This window comes from Tursiops truncatus, chromosome 19 (assembly GCF_011762595.2).
Source record: "Tursiops truncatus isolate mTurTru1 chromosome 19, mTurTru1.mat.Y, whole genome shotgun sequence".
Taxonomy (NCBI): Eukaryota; Metazoa; Chordata; class Mammalia; order Artiodactyla; family Delphinidae; genus Tursiops; species Tursiops truncatus.
In genome coordinates, this window is record NC_047052.1 from 5,159,621 (window position 1) to 5,174,994 (window position 15,374).

Here is a 15,374-nt window from a genome sequence, read left to right on the forward strand (position 1 = left end):
AGTGCTAACTCTATTGGATATGTGCTGCCCCGCCTTCCCAAGCATCCATCCCATCCTCCTCTGGTACTGATGCTATACTTCCTTTGAGGGTATCATCGCTTCCACACTCTTAGTACACGTGGAGTTCAGGTAGGGTTGACTCTATCCCTGGACTAGGGATGGCCATGTAGCTCAGGCTTGTACAATCAGGGCCTCCCATTCCCATTGCCATGTGATAGGCACATAACCCAAGTTAGGCCACCTGGGATTGAAACTCAGTTCCAGGACATATTTCTTTAGAACTTGTAGGCAAAAGAACTCCTCTTCCTGTTGGACTTGAAGGTGGTAGGACCAAAATCTGGAGCTGGTGGTGACCATTTGCAACCACACAGAGAAAGGCAGCCTGAGAAAGAAGACAACACAGAACTGAGAGGAAGGGATGGAGTTCTTTTAATCTAATTTGAGCTCTTTAATAGTCATTCTTGAAGCCAGAATTTACCCCTCAGATTTGTGAGTTCTATGAGCTAATAAATTTCTCCTTTCCTTAAGACATTTAATTGAGATGTTCTGTGAGAAGCAACAAGGGAATTCTGACTAATATTGCAACGAATGCTATGATCAATTATCTGGTTATTTGCAAGACAGTGTAAGAGCGATTGTATCACACTAGAGTATCACAATAGGCTCTTCACAAGAGTATTCCAGTAATTTCACGAATACATTGTTTTTCCTTTTAAAATTTTCCCCTCTGCAGAAATATTTTTTTTGACCAAAGAGAGTTATTATAATTTTTTCTTTCATTAGTTCATGCATTCCTTTAGTTGGAAGTTATTGGACATCAAGTCTAAATATGGTGTTGGGGATATAGGGATGGGAAGAGGGTCCTTTTCTTTAAGGGGTTCAGAGATGTTTATGGTTGATGACAGGCATGTTCACATATAACTGTAACAAAATAGAGTCAGAGCTAAGCAGAGGTACATACAAATTCTTTCGCTGGCACAAACGAATGACACGTTGGCTTAACTCTCCTGTAGTTTAATAAATTTTATAAATAATTTAAAAAAATGAACCAGCCAACTCCTGTCTCCTCAGATAAATAAAACTTTATGATTGCAATGGGAACTCGATTGATTAACCTAGTGGAAAATCAATTAGACTATGAACTAGATATATTGCAAGGTTTGAGATGAGATGTTCCAAAGTCTCAATTTTCTGCCAAACTTAAGGCTACCAAAGAATATGTTTGTATTGTCAGAGAACATCCAATTATTGTAAGGAAAATAGAAACGATACAGTCATTTCTAAAGTGGAAAGTGAGCATTCCTCTCTACCCACCCCCAACCCCATCTCCAAGAGGTAATGTTGTTAGTAGCCTGGTGTCTCCCTCCTTTGTCCTACACATAACACACACACACACACACACACACACACACACACACATTTTAGATACACATATATTTAAATAAATGATAGCATTCACACCGCTGTACAATCCGTCTTACCATATCACTTTCACCTCTGCTTATAGATCTGTCTATTCATTTCAACAGCTGTATAACAGCCCACTGTATGGATTCAGCATAATTTATTCAATCATTCCCTACTGGATGGTCATTTGTTTGAACTGTTTCCAGACCAGCATAATTTATTCAATCATTCCCTACTGGATGGTCATTTGTTTGAGTTGTTTCCAGACCAGCATAATTTATTCACTCATTCCCTATTGGATGGTCATTTGTTTGAGTTGTTTCCAGACCAGCATAATTTATTCACTCATTCCCTACTGGATGGTCATTTGTTTGAGTTGTTTCCAGACCAGCATAATTTATTCACTCATTCCCTACTGGATGGTCATTTGTTTGAGTTGTTTCCAGATTTCCACTTTGAAAAGCAACTCGAAGATAAGAAGTCCACTGGCCTATGAGTATTTGGGGATTTTTCTATAATAAACATACTTGCTTTCACAATGACAAAAGTAATAAAAACCAAGCAGCCAATGATAGAAGCACCTCCTCTGAAATGTGGAAGACTCAGAGAAAACTGCGTATGTATGAGCCCCCTTGCTCTTACACGACTGGAAAACCTTCCACTCACCTCTGACCTGCCTCCCACTCCAGCTGAGCCTTTTCTAGGAAGTCTGCCCCTAAATCCCTCGTACTTGAAATATACATACACATGCGCATTTCTGTACCGCTCAGAGGTCACTCTGCCTTTGTTATTCTGCTGGACAAGGGTCCTAGGCAGCCCACAGCTGCCCATCGTCTGGGAAGAAACATTGATGCAGAGGAATAGGCCCTGGTGACCACGTGCACGTTTGTCTCCCTCACAATAGTTGAGCGAGTCACAGTTAACTCCCTAACCCCAGGTGGGACAATCGGATTCCGGGAATATGAAATGTGAAACCAGGCATCATGGGCAAACCCTCTTGCCTCTCCCATGCTGCTCCTGGGCCCAATAGAAGGGTTTTACCTTCTTTTTTTTGTTTGTTTTTTTTAATAAATTTATTTACTCATTTTATTTATTTTTGGCTGTGTTGGGTCTTTGTTGCTGCGCGCCAGCTTTCTCTAGTTGCAGAGAGCGGGGGCTGCTCATTGTTACGGTGGGTGTGCTTCTCATTGCAGTGGCTTCTCTTCTTGTGGAGCACGGGCTCTAGGCCTGCGGGCTTCAGTAGTTGTGGCACGTGGGCTCAGTAGTTGTGGCTTGTGGGCTCTAGAGTGCAGGCTCAGTAGTTGTGGCGCACGGGCTTAGCTGCTCCGCGGCATGTGAGATCTTCCCGGACCAGGGCTCAAACCTGTGTTCCCTGCATTGGCAGGCGGATTCTTAACCACTGTGCCACCAGGGAAGTCCAGGATTTTACCTTCTTGAATGTTCTGGGAGGACAGTTACCACGCTGGTACTCTTCTCTGCCCATACGGGATGCACCCCGTTTGGGGGACGAGACCGTCAGCCATCCAGCTGTTCTGTCACTGGTGAGTGAACTGAGCAGGGGGCAGGAAGCTCACTGTCCTCTAAAGGCCAAGCTGTACTCTCCTTGGCACGATCTGATTCTTGGCTTTATTTCTCTCAGTTGGTTCAAGGCTCAGAGGGGAGACGGGTATGATCAACTCCAATAGAAAGAGCCTTTCTGGCTGCGTTACACTGAAGGCACCGCTCTAACCAGAAAGATGGAAGCTCTGCCTCTGAGATCTGGACCTGTGCTGGCTCTTCAACTCTCCCCTGGATTCTGTGACACACTCGGCGTTTATTCAGGAGATTCTTTTTGGCACTGAAGTCAGCCAGAATCAATTTCGGTTTCTTGCCATCAGAGGAAACTGTGGTGAGGACAGTTACTTGTTCACCCAATCCTATTTCTTTTGACTGCAGGGCATACAGCTAGACTGTAAGAGGAAATTCTGTGCCCACTTCTGGCCAGCGGAATGTGGGCAGAAGTGATGGACTGACCTGGCCCCTAAAACTCCCACGTAATCCTCCGTGTTTTCTATTCCCAAAGAGGAAGAAGCCTGCATCTCCAAATGACTATATGTCACAGAGACCCTTTGCTGACCTGCTTTAGACTGAGACGTGAACAAGAGACAAGCCGTTGTTCAGGTTTAAGGGAAGTTTATTACAGTGCCTAGCCTACCCGGACTAATTTGAAGGCTATGTTTCCTGTTTGGTCTTATTCTGAACGCCCATTTACTATCTCCCATTAAGTGGATGACAAAGTTTTCAAGGGCAAGGACCATGCCTTTGACCCCAACACCGAGCCACTATGCAGCACGCAAGCTGGGTGATTTACTTTCATCATTGATAATGATGATATATTACTGTTTCCCTGAACTAAATTATATCTCAAAGGTCTGAGCATATCAGTGGCATTTCCAAACCAGAGCCATTTATTCTCAGGGAATGGCTTATCCTTTGGGGAACTCCAGCTCAAGGAGATAGGACTGTATTTTGACAAAGAGAAGCACTGTGTAAAAACTGGGAGAATGAAATTGACTGCTGTGATGTTATTTTAAGCTATCTGATCTGTAAGACATATCTAAGAGTCAAGCTGCTCTCCTGGTTTGAATTCTGCAGCTATGCATCTCTACTGTATTTGCCATCTCTTCCTGGGTGTCTACTTGCTACCAGTTAATATATATCCTAGAAACAAAAGGAAGATGGTGTGTCTGCAAGAAAAAGCCTCGGGTGTATCTCCACAGACACGGGCTGGGTTCACTGATCACACTGATTTGAAAAGCAAACATTCCATCTTGAAAAAAAAAGAATCAAGCCATGTCACTAAATATGGCATGTAATCAATCACTGGACCCTTGATGCTTTACACAGCTACCGTGACTGCCATACGAGTGAGCATTTAACGGAACATTTATCACTAATAACAAGCATAATGGTAGCTGTGGGGGGGAATCAATGAATAAATGTTACATGGAGAAAGGTTCTGCCATTAACCCACGTGGTACCCCATCCTCCTCTTGCTTCATCTTGAACTGCCCTCCGTACCTCTTTTCACACTTTGTCCAGACTGGATTTCCTTCTACTGTACCCCACTTTTTCTTACGTTTGACCTTTCCACCTCTACTTCCTCCTTTAGGTGAATTCCTGCTCATTTCTTTTTTTTTTTTTTTGCGGTACGCGGGCCTCTCACTGTTGTGGCCTCTCCCGTTGTGGAGCACAGGCTCCGGACGCGCAGGCTCAGCGGCCATGGCTCACGGGCCGAGCCGCTCTGCGGCATGTGGGATCTTCCCGGACCGGGGCACGAACCCGTGTCCCCTGCATCGGCAGGCGGACTCTCAACCACTGCGCCACCAGGGAAGCCCCCCTGCTCATTTCTGATGGCCATCCTTCACTGCACTGAAGCTCCATGAAGGCAGGGACCTTATTGCATAATGGGGTAGCTGACACTTAGGGAAGGATATCAGCATTTGATCAGCTTCACCTCTTAGTAGCTGAGTGAACTTGGTCAAGTTACTTAAGTTCTCCCTGCCTCAGTTTCCTCACCTGTCCAATGGGGAGAATAATAATACTTCTAGGGTAAGTGAGGATTAAAATAGGTAAGGTAAAGTGCCAAGCATGGAGCTTGGCATGTGTAGATGGCTGCTGTTATTATGTACTAGAACCTTTGGAAAGTCTTCTAAGGATGTGGCAAGAAGCTAGGATGGCCTCCAGGGACAGCCAGAAGGAACTGAATGCTGCCAGCAACCACTGAAGAGCCCTGAAGTGGATTCTTCCCCAGTCAAACCTTCTGATGAGACTGCAAATTCTGCACCAACACATAGACTGCAACTCTGTGACAGTCCAAACTGTGAGATAGGAAATATCTCATTTTGGAGTAATTTGTTATGCTGCAACAAATAATGAATACAGTTTTTCTCCAGCACTATCACAGTCTGTAATATTCTCATTTATTGATTACTTGTTTATTGGCTATGTTGACCCTGACGACTTGAGCTCCATGAGGTCAGGGACCTTGTCTTGTTTAAAGTTTTATCTCCCAGCTACTAATTCAGTGCCTGGAACAAGGCTGTTATGCACTAATTAGTCACTTATAGATACATTTTTTATAAAATAATGAATTACAAAGAGTGATGTGCCTGTAAATGTTTAACAGCACATGTGCCTGATTTGCAGATTTGTCAATTTTGGTGGTTTAAATACTCTTACCATGGCTGATTTCAAGCTAGCAACATGATGTCATAGAGTACACAGTTGGAAAGTGATATACACAATCAGTTATTATCAGCTGGTAAGAGTTGGCTCCAGCTTTTAAACTGTGCTTTAAGGGTCAAGGAAATCTGTAAGAGTCTTTTTCAATAAATCCTTTTGTGGTCTAACACTGAAGGTATTGTTAGTGAGAAATATTAATATGAGATTTATGGGAAAGATGTAATGCAATTTGTTTATTTATTTACTCATCAGCTTTGCTCGGATAGGCTGAGACTCCTTGTGATATGGCACCTGAACAGGGACCACATTCTTCTGCACCTGACACCTGGTTTATAAATACTGCAAGCAGATTGGTGAAAACATAATCTGGAGCAGAACAAGTTGTTGTCTGTCTGGAGTTTGATTTATCCACTCTGGCCACATAACACTGGGGAAAGGTAGTCCATAAATCCAGCAGGAACCGTGTACATTCCCTTGTAAAAGGTGCCCTTTTCCCACTGCAGACAGCGAGTGACATTCCTCCACCTTCCTATGTGACACGGCAAGTCGGGTTTGACTTGTGTTTGGCTTTAGGCCTCCTTTTACTTTCCTGCTCACCGCTAATGTGAACGTTCATGTACTTGGCTGTCATCTGCTGTGTTTTCATTTCGGCTGGGGTGTGGTGGATAAGGAGAAGGCATAGCTCATTTCCCCAGATTTACTGGTTGCTGACAAAGTCAGCAGGATGGGGAAGCAGCAGGGGAAATAAACACAGCCTCTTAGACATATGCAGTTGGAATAACCTAAGTGATAGATTTCAGGTTGAGGGATACCAAAATCAAATAAAACATTTCCATGTGAAGTGTACTTCTTCTGATGTTACTGATGAGTCACGGCAAATAAAATGCCAAAGGCATTCATAGCATACCTGGAAAAATCACACCCTTCAGACCCAAGGCGGTAAATATTTGACATTCAGGTTGATTCCACTGAAACATTTATATAGTGTCTACTAGGTTCAGGTAACTCTGCGAGGATGTGATGAATGATACAGATGCTGCTTTCAGTCCATTTTTAGATAAATGCACAGAAAGCAAGTATGTAAGGTATGATGAGATAAGTGTTATTCGAAGTGTACCAATTAAGGTCTATGAGAAGGGGGTCAGGACATGGGGTGCTCAGGAAGACGATATGAATTTTATTTAATATTTACTGAGCACTTATGATGTATTAGGCATTGTGCTAGAGAGCAATAACAAGTAAAGGGAGACAAACCTGGTGCTAGATAATTCCCAGGTAATTTCAGCAAAATGAGACGGGAGTAAGAAGAGTGCTGTGGTTATTGCAAAAGAAAGTCCACTTAGCTCAGACCTTGGTGGGGGGAGGAAGGAGACGTTCCTGCAGAGGAGAATCTCCTACTATAGGATTAGAAATGGGGTCTTGATGTGGAAGCGAATTTCTGTGGAAGAAGATGAGAAGCTATTAATCCTAAAACACTATTAAATTCAATGGTTTAATAAGAACTGAAGACTGATTCTGATTCTGGTCAGGACACCTTGGGAACAAGAAGAAGTATAAAATATATTCCCTACTTGCAAGGAACTCATGGCTTGGCTGAAGGTAAAACATGTATAAGTGGCTCCACAAGGCACCAGGTAGTGTGTGCTGAACATGTATGCAATAGCTTCAGATGTGAACGGTGCATCTGGGAGGGCTACTGTGGTTTTTAAGTGGCTTCAGGACAATGCAGACTGGAGCTGAGCTTTGAAGGAGGTGTGAAGGCAGAGAATTGGGAGAGGGAAGAGGAGCCTGAGCACCAGCATGGAGGTCCAGCTAACACGGGGCCACTAGTGTGGCTGGAATCAAGGTCTGTGATGCTAAGAGACACAACCCATTGTTTCTTGAAAGTATCTCAGACATCATCTAGTCCATCCCACCTTCAAGGAGCTCCCAGCCTGAGGGAACAGAGTTAGGGAATCCCAAGAAGCATATGGTTGACTTGGGGCAGATCTGAAGATGCTAAAGAACTGCTTGGTTTAATCTGTTTGATTGAGACAAGGAAGTACAGACGTCTAAAACATGAAGGAAAATAAAATAAAATTAAAGTGCTCTTTCTCTATCGTTTTTATATATTTTCAGTCACTGTTTACTGTGTTAGCCTGTTTCTTCTAAACTTTTGGCCTTGAATTGCCATGGCAACATTATGCCCAGTGCATAGTAGGTGCTTAAGACAGACTGTCTCAGTCAGTGCTTCTGGAACTTGCTTGTGTCAGAATTCCCTGGTGGGTGCATTAAAACACAGATTTTCAGCCCACTTAGAGGGCTAATGACTCATGAGGTCCAGAGTAGGGCCTGAGGATGTGCATTTTCAGAAAGTTTCTAGGAGATGCTGATGCTGCTGATCTGAGGACCACACTTTGATTAGCATCGTTTTGAATGAACACTTGATGAACTGCAGGTCACCCTTATTTTAACTTAAAACTCACCTGTTTATGATGCAATTTAAATGAAAAACAGAAACATAGTTTACCGAAGTTTCTCTCTCCGTGGAATTTTCCTGTTTTTTCCCTTTCTAGAAAAAATGTACTCCCAGTAAGGCATTAAATAACACTATGGTTGCCCCTCGAGCCTGCTTCATCTTCTGGATGTCTCCTTTGGATGTTCTCCCTCAATTTTCATGGACCAATGACAAAACTTGTTATCGTCCCTGCAACACGGCCCTCCTCTTGGAGGCATCACCTCAAGCTGAACGCCTGGGAGGTGTCCTCAGCTCTTCCCGCTTTCACTTCAAAGAGCCCATCATCAACCGTTACTGATGTCGCCTCCCCAACCTCTCCTGAGTCCATCCTCTTTTCTCTGTCACCCCTGTTGTCACATGACTTCGAGTCCTCATCTTTTCTCACCTGAGTTACTACAACAGCTTCCAGACTGGTTCCCTCTGCTCTCTTCCAGACCCCTCTCCACCCAAAGCCAGACACAGTGAGCCGTCTAAACTGCCACTTGACCACAGGACCCTCCTCAAAATGCTGCAGCAGCCCTTCGGTAGCTACAGGATAAGGTGCAAGCTCCCAAAGCACAGAAGACGCCCCCATCCTGGCCTGATCCCCCAGAGCTTCTCACGCACGGTGCTGCACTCCGGTAACACCGGGCTACCTGCAATCCCAGCATCTCGGGTTCGTCACTCCTTGACACCTTAGCTCATGCTGTGCCCTCTGCCTGGGAGGCCCTCCCTACCCATGATTCCCTCCACCCCCTTGGAGAATTACTCGTCCTTATAAACCTTACTTAGATGTGTTTCCCTCCTAAAGCTTTTCTGTTCTTCCCAGAATTACCCCTTCCTCCTCTGCATTAGTCCTGTGTGTATGTTATGGTGAATGCTTTCTTCTTGGTTGACTTAATGACACAGCAATGTTCCCTTCACATGTCTGTCTCTGTGATTAAGCTGTTAGATGCCCAGTGTCACGTTCATGAGTCAAGCACAGAGCACAGTGGAAGTGAGCTCTAAACGCCATCAAGCTTTTGGTCCCAGAGGCTTTCATACCTTCTGTGGTAGACAGAATACTGGCCCCCAAAGATGTCCATGTCCTAATCCCTGGAACCAGGGAATATGGTACCTTAGTGGCTAAAAGGACTTTGAAGATGTGATTGAGTAAAGCATATTGAGAGAAGATTACCCTGGATTATCCGGGTGGATCCAAAGTAATTACAAGGGTCCTTATAAGAGGGAGGTGGGAGAGCCAGAGAAGGAGATGCAATAATGGAAGGAGAGAGAGAGAGAGAGAGAGAGAGAGAGAGAGAGGCTTGAAGATGAAGAAGATGGTACACTGCTGGCCTTAAAGATGGAGAGATGGGGGAAGGGATGATGAGCTAAGGAATGCAGCTGGTCTCTAGAAGGTGGGAAAGGCAAGGGGACAAATGTTTCCCTAGAGCTTCCAGAAGGAATCAGCCCCACTGACACCTTGACTTTTACCCCAGTGAAACTCATTTTGGACTTCTGACTTCCAGAACTGTTTAAGCCACAGATTTTGTGGTCTTGCTATGGCAGCCGTGGGGAACGGATACAGCTTCTCTGGAGAGCGCTCATCAAGCATCCTGCAGAGCCAACATGCTTGCCAGCCTCCCTGCCCCATGTGGTGCTCATTGTTACCAGCTGCCACCTTCATTTCACTCCCAGCTGCCCCCTTCCCAGGACTGCCCACCTTCCCAGAATAGCATCTGCTATCTTTCCTCTGGAAAATATTTCCATTTCAATCCTTTGAAGCGTAACGTCAACGAGACCTTTCCTACAACTCTGTCCACTAGGAAGAGGAGATGAATTTTTTCCCATCTACAAAGTGGTAAATACCAGATCAGTTTACTGGAGAGTTTTCTCTTCAAAATATATGGTTTTCAATATGTCAGTCACTTTCCAAGTATTCATTATAGCTGTCGATGGAAGCAAGGACCCTGTCTCTAACTTACTCCTGCCATATCCCCGACACCTGGCCCTCTGAGACATGGAGGCCCCAAAATACTGCCTTTATGTGGCCACTGGGTTACACTCTTTGAAAATAAATTGAATTCTAAACCCCCCGCGGAAAAATCACACAGCCATCCAAGTGTCTGGTACTCTCTGTTAATATCTGACGAATGAATAAATCAAAAGATGGTGATGTGGATCACTACGCAGAAAACTTGGCCTCAGGGATGCTCTTCTGGGTTGCAGCAGTTGTGGGTCTGCAGGGCCTGGGCAAGGTTGGACAGGCTGAGCTGGTCTCTAGAAGGCTGGGCTGTGCAGGGTAGGGCACGGGGATAAGGCTCTAGCTTTCCAGAAGCGAGCAGGGAAAGTCCTTCCCCGTTAGAGAGGCATCCATGCCAAGGGAGGCTTGGCCTTCTCTGATGCTCCCCCCCACCTCATGGCAGATGCCCCAGGGCAGGTCCCAAGCCCAGGCTCAGCTCTTGGCCTGTCACAAATCCCGATTGTGTAAGACGGAAAGGGGACCGGTAAACGTGGGACAACCCAATGCTCAGCAGTGAGGTCTGGATGGGAACGACCTTTCAAAAAAGAAGAGAGGGCCAGGGAATGTTTCTCAGACAGGCCTCAGCAAACCCATCTGGGGGCTGCCTCAGGTGACCCTGGGGAGCCATAGGTGCCACAGTATAAAATCGGAAAACTGGTATCCCTGTCATCCGCCAAGCAGCCTCCGAAAGCAAATAGCTTTTCTTGGGTTTCGATTTATTACCTTCTAAAACGTCATTCTCTGTATGGGTAATAAAAGATAATACGTTTTACGGCGGCTCCTTATGTTAAGGTTTTACAAAATCTGTTATTAAATTATCTGCAGAGAATCTAAATGAATCTTACTAGGTGACAGGGAATAGCAAGGGTTTTTTTTCCCTTCCCTCTCCCCCAGATCAAGTGCAGTGAGAAGGGCGGCACTCTCTGCATGTTTTCTAATAACACAGCAGAAGGTAATGTTTTTAAGGTCAGACTAAAAATTGCGTTCTGCTGTGTAATCGGCTTCACAAAGATACATATTGGTCAAAACGTCCAGAAAATTCAATTACTGACTCCCAGTGACAAAAGCACGTGAGCCCGCCGAGGGCTGGAGGATGTTTCTAAAATCAGGTTCTAAATGCCTACGACTTGGAGCAATTGCGGCTTTACCACCTTTGCCTGCTCTTGGATCTCTGCATGTTAATGGCCTTTTGCCCGTTAATTTCAGGCGCTTAATCAGAGTTACCTCCTCCCCTTAGACAAGCACAGTCTAAGCGGCCTTTGTTAAGATCCATGCCCGTTTCCTAAGCTGCTCCCATGCAGATGTGACCTCTTACGGGAATCTGCCATCCAGGGTTACTTTTCATCAGTATTGTATGTTTTCTCTGAAGCCAAATGCGTTTTTATGCAAAGCTTACTTTGCTTTAGAGTTCTATTGCTGTAATAATCCCAGGTAGCTTTAGAAACAAAGGACCCCACTGAGAGTAATGAATCGGCCACTGACACCCACCCACCCCACCCGAGGACAGGAAAGCAATTCAGGATAGCCCTTGTACGCTGTCACTCTTTGAAGACAGACTGAACTAATTCTAAATCATCCGAGAAAAAATCATACAAGACGGATTCCACTTATGCCACTGCTGTTGTTCCAAAAGCGAATTCATATTACTAGGGAGAAAGGGCAACAAGGATAACCCGGCCGTGGATTATTCTGGAAGGCTCTCTGGTCATTTTTATGCCTGGAACAGTGAGTCCTCTTGCTCACCTTCCTCCCACATTATCTGGACAAGACCACCCAGTGTATCGGGATCTCCTGCCCCGTTCGTGCAAGGTGGCCCTTTTGTGATCTTGGCTGCATCATTCATTTTGGTCTTGAAATTGTCTTGGCTCGGCTGACAAGAGCTGAGCCTATTAACACCCTTGCATGTTAGCTGAGCAAGGAACAAGGAGTCAAATATTATGACTTAACATTTGGTCTTGCCCTTTGCCGGCCCAGTCTCGCAGACAGACAGAATGTTGATAAAGACAAGTGTGTTTTTCCTCACAAATAATAAAACCCGCGAACATGCCCTTGGAGGGCTCCTTTCCATTTTATTTTTTAAAAGTAACAATAAATAGAGTGTTCTGCGTTCCCTCCAGCTCCTCTCCAGTGCCCTTTTCAAAGTAGAGGGGAATTGAGCTCTGTTGCCTATAGAGATGTCTCAGAGGGAATCCCAGAGCCTCAGCTCAGGTCCCGATGGGGGTCAGACTTCAGCCCTGGGATGAGACCATACCTCTGTGCCTCGTGCTCCCGCCTGGCTCTAACCCCAACCTATGGACGGCTCTCTCTGCTCCAGGCCACAAGTACTCATTCCTTACCAGTCCAGCTGGGTCCCATTCAGACCGTCAGTCATTATTAATAATCATGGCTACGTCCCTCATCGAGCACTTGCTATGAGCTGGAAACGGTGCTTAACCCTTCGTGTGCCTTGCCTCTGCCGATCCTCATGACCCACCCCGCCCTTAGGAGGGTAGGACTGTAGCTCCCACTGTATCGGTGAGGATTCTGTTGCCCAAGGACACACAGCTCTTACATGACGGAGCTGGGACTGGAACGCAAGTTCTTGGGTCCACAGCCTACACTCCTAACTGCTACACTCTGGGGTCCCCTCATCACCTCATAGCCTCTCTTAGTGGTAGCCCATGGATTCCATATGGGAACCCATTTCCCATCTGTTCACACCAGCCCTGGATGGGCTGGGCTTGGAAGGATCGGAGCTTTTTTCGGGTCAGTCGCCAGGTATGGGCGGCTCTTTGAACACTCTCCACCAAGTCTCTAAATGTCTGCCTTCTTGGAGATGCCGGTATTCCCATAGCTTCATTTCTCCCCACCTTACTGATGCCAACAGCTTCAATTACCACCTGTCTCTTTTATGTCCAAATCTCTCCTAATTCCCAGATACACACTTCTAACTGCTTGCTTGACATTTCCACCTGAACGTTTCACAAGCACTGCAAATACAGCAGGTCCCAAAGCAAACTCACGATCTTCTGAGCCAAGCACACTCCTTCCCTGTTCTGGTTTGTGGTGTCCTTCTCCACTCAGGCCACCAGACTAGAAGGCCCTGGTACCCTCTCTCATCCCCTCTGACTCTCTCTTAAAAAGGAATCTCACATAATCCCATCTTCGCTATTCCCACTGCCCTTGTCTGAGTGTGGGTCACTGTGTCTCCCTTTGACTGCTATTTCCTGAGACAGCAGAATACAAACTTTGGAGCAATTTGGGAAGGAGTTATAGGGTGCAGGAAGGTGGAAAGAAGTCCTGGTTTAGCAGCATCATGACACTGAGGGAGGGAAGGCCACCTGGACTGGCCCAGCATATGGTACACCAGCAGCTGTAACCACTGGCCAGGGGGAGATTATATATATATGTTTAGAAGTCCATCTCTATATCTATCTATCTATCCATCCGTCCGTCCACACACACACACACACACACACACACACACACAATGTTTACAATGGTTAGGTCAGTATGATGGAATTACAGATACATATTCTTTTTTCCTCCCTGTTTTGGGTTATCTATATTTACTATTTTTTCCTACTAGAAAAATATATGGTTTGGGTTACGAGGAAATACCTTACATTTTAAAAGTTACAGTGTTAAAAAAGAAAAACAACAAAATAAACATAAAACTTCTCCAAAGTGATGCTTATGACATTAGATCTATACCCTCAGAATATTTTTTTTCCCTTTTAAATTGTATTTTGGGCCCAATGGAGAAAAACATATTAAGCCAAGAGCTGTGTAAAAACCAGGAAACATCGGTATAAAGACAGAGAGACATTGGCTGAGTGCTGTCCTGCTCAAGCAGCCTGACCTGCTCATGACGCTGGCCGTGGTTCCCCCCCGCCCCAGCCAAGAATCCTGAGACTCTGATGCTCTCCTTTCACTCACATCTCAGCAAGCCCTCCCCCTGCCCCCAGGCTGCAGGTGAGAACCTGAGACACAGAGAGGGTTCATTCATTTATTCCTCAAATGTTCTCTGAGGGCCAACTGAGAGCCATGTGTTTGTTTAGTTGGTGGGGATAGAGCTGCAGACAAAAGTCAAAAAGGCACCCCCACCCCGCCATGGAGCTTATCTTCTAGGTGAGGAGACAGACTGTAACAAAACCAGCAGAGATAGATGCTATAGGAAAAAATTAAGAAGGGGGATGGAGAGTTCTGGAGTGAGGGTGGAGGCTCAAAGAAGGTCACATCTGATCAGAGCCATGAAGAGACCAAGGAGGAGCCACAAAGATACCCTGGGAGAGAGCAATCCAGGCAGATGAGTTAGCAAGTGCAAAGGTCCTGAGGTAGAGGCACGTGGGATGGATAGTTAAGTATGAAATATTTTAAAAACACTGAAAGTAATTCTTGAGGACTGACTTCTGACATTCTTGCTATTCTGCTCTATTGATATTCAAGGCAGTGAGCACCTATTTAAAATAGGAGCAAATGCTGAAGATGTAGTTTTGGATAGATGACTCGACTATAAGCTTTATGAGGGCAGAGACCATACCTGCCTTCCAAATGTCCCATATTCATTTGTTGCGTACACGAATGAATATAGTTGTGATTTTTATAAAAGAGAAAAAGGTTTTCATTAACTTACAAAAAATAAAAAGCATATTTCATTAAATGCCAGCTGAAATCCAATCTGCCCAAATTTCATTATAGACCTAAACATCAAAGGCTGGGATTTCAACAACATAAAAGTATTTAAAAAATAAACAGAGTAAATGACCCCTTCTACGCGGAATGCGCTTTTCTTTCTTTTATAAACACTGACTCCCACAAACAGAGATCTGTCACCTAACGGGGATGCTAAGTGTTGCTATTTGGCAGTTCTCAGACTTCTTATTACAGTCAACTCCGACCCCACAGAACTTTTAATAAGAGAGCGTGAAAGAAACGGGAAAGTAATGAAATGGACAGATATGAAAACTGGGTGGTGCACTGATCTCAGACTTAGGAACCTCCCCAGACCCAATTTAATCAATTACCAGGTTGATCAATTCCACCCCCTTAAATTGTTTATATCCATCCTCTTCTTTCCATTCCCATTACTTCTCCTTTAGTTCAAGGCACAAAAAATAAGCCTCTGTGGTCTTCCTGAGTGCCATCTCACCACCTCAAGTGCACTTTCATGACAACTATCTATCTTTCTAACACTCAACCCTCATCCCTGCTGCTGTGCTCTAAATCTTTCCACGGCTCCTTATTGCTACCAGGACCCTGTCTCAGCCCTGTGGATTGGCACTT

General features: G+C 45.0%; 1 protein-coding gene across 1 annotated transcript in view; it reads right to left on the reverse strand.

The window, feature by feature from the left end:
- The window catches only part of CDH13 (cadherin 13), a 1,012,702-nt gene that overhangs the window by 146,993 nt on the left and 850,335 nt on the right, over nt 1-15,374 (reverse strand). The gene's annotated exons all lie outside the window — the stretch shown is intronic.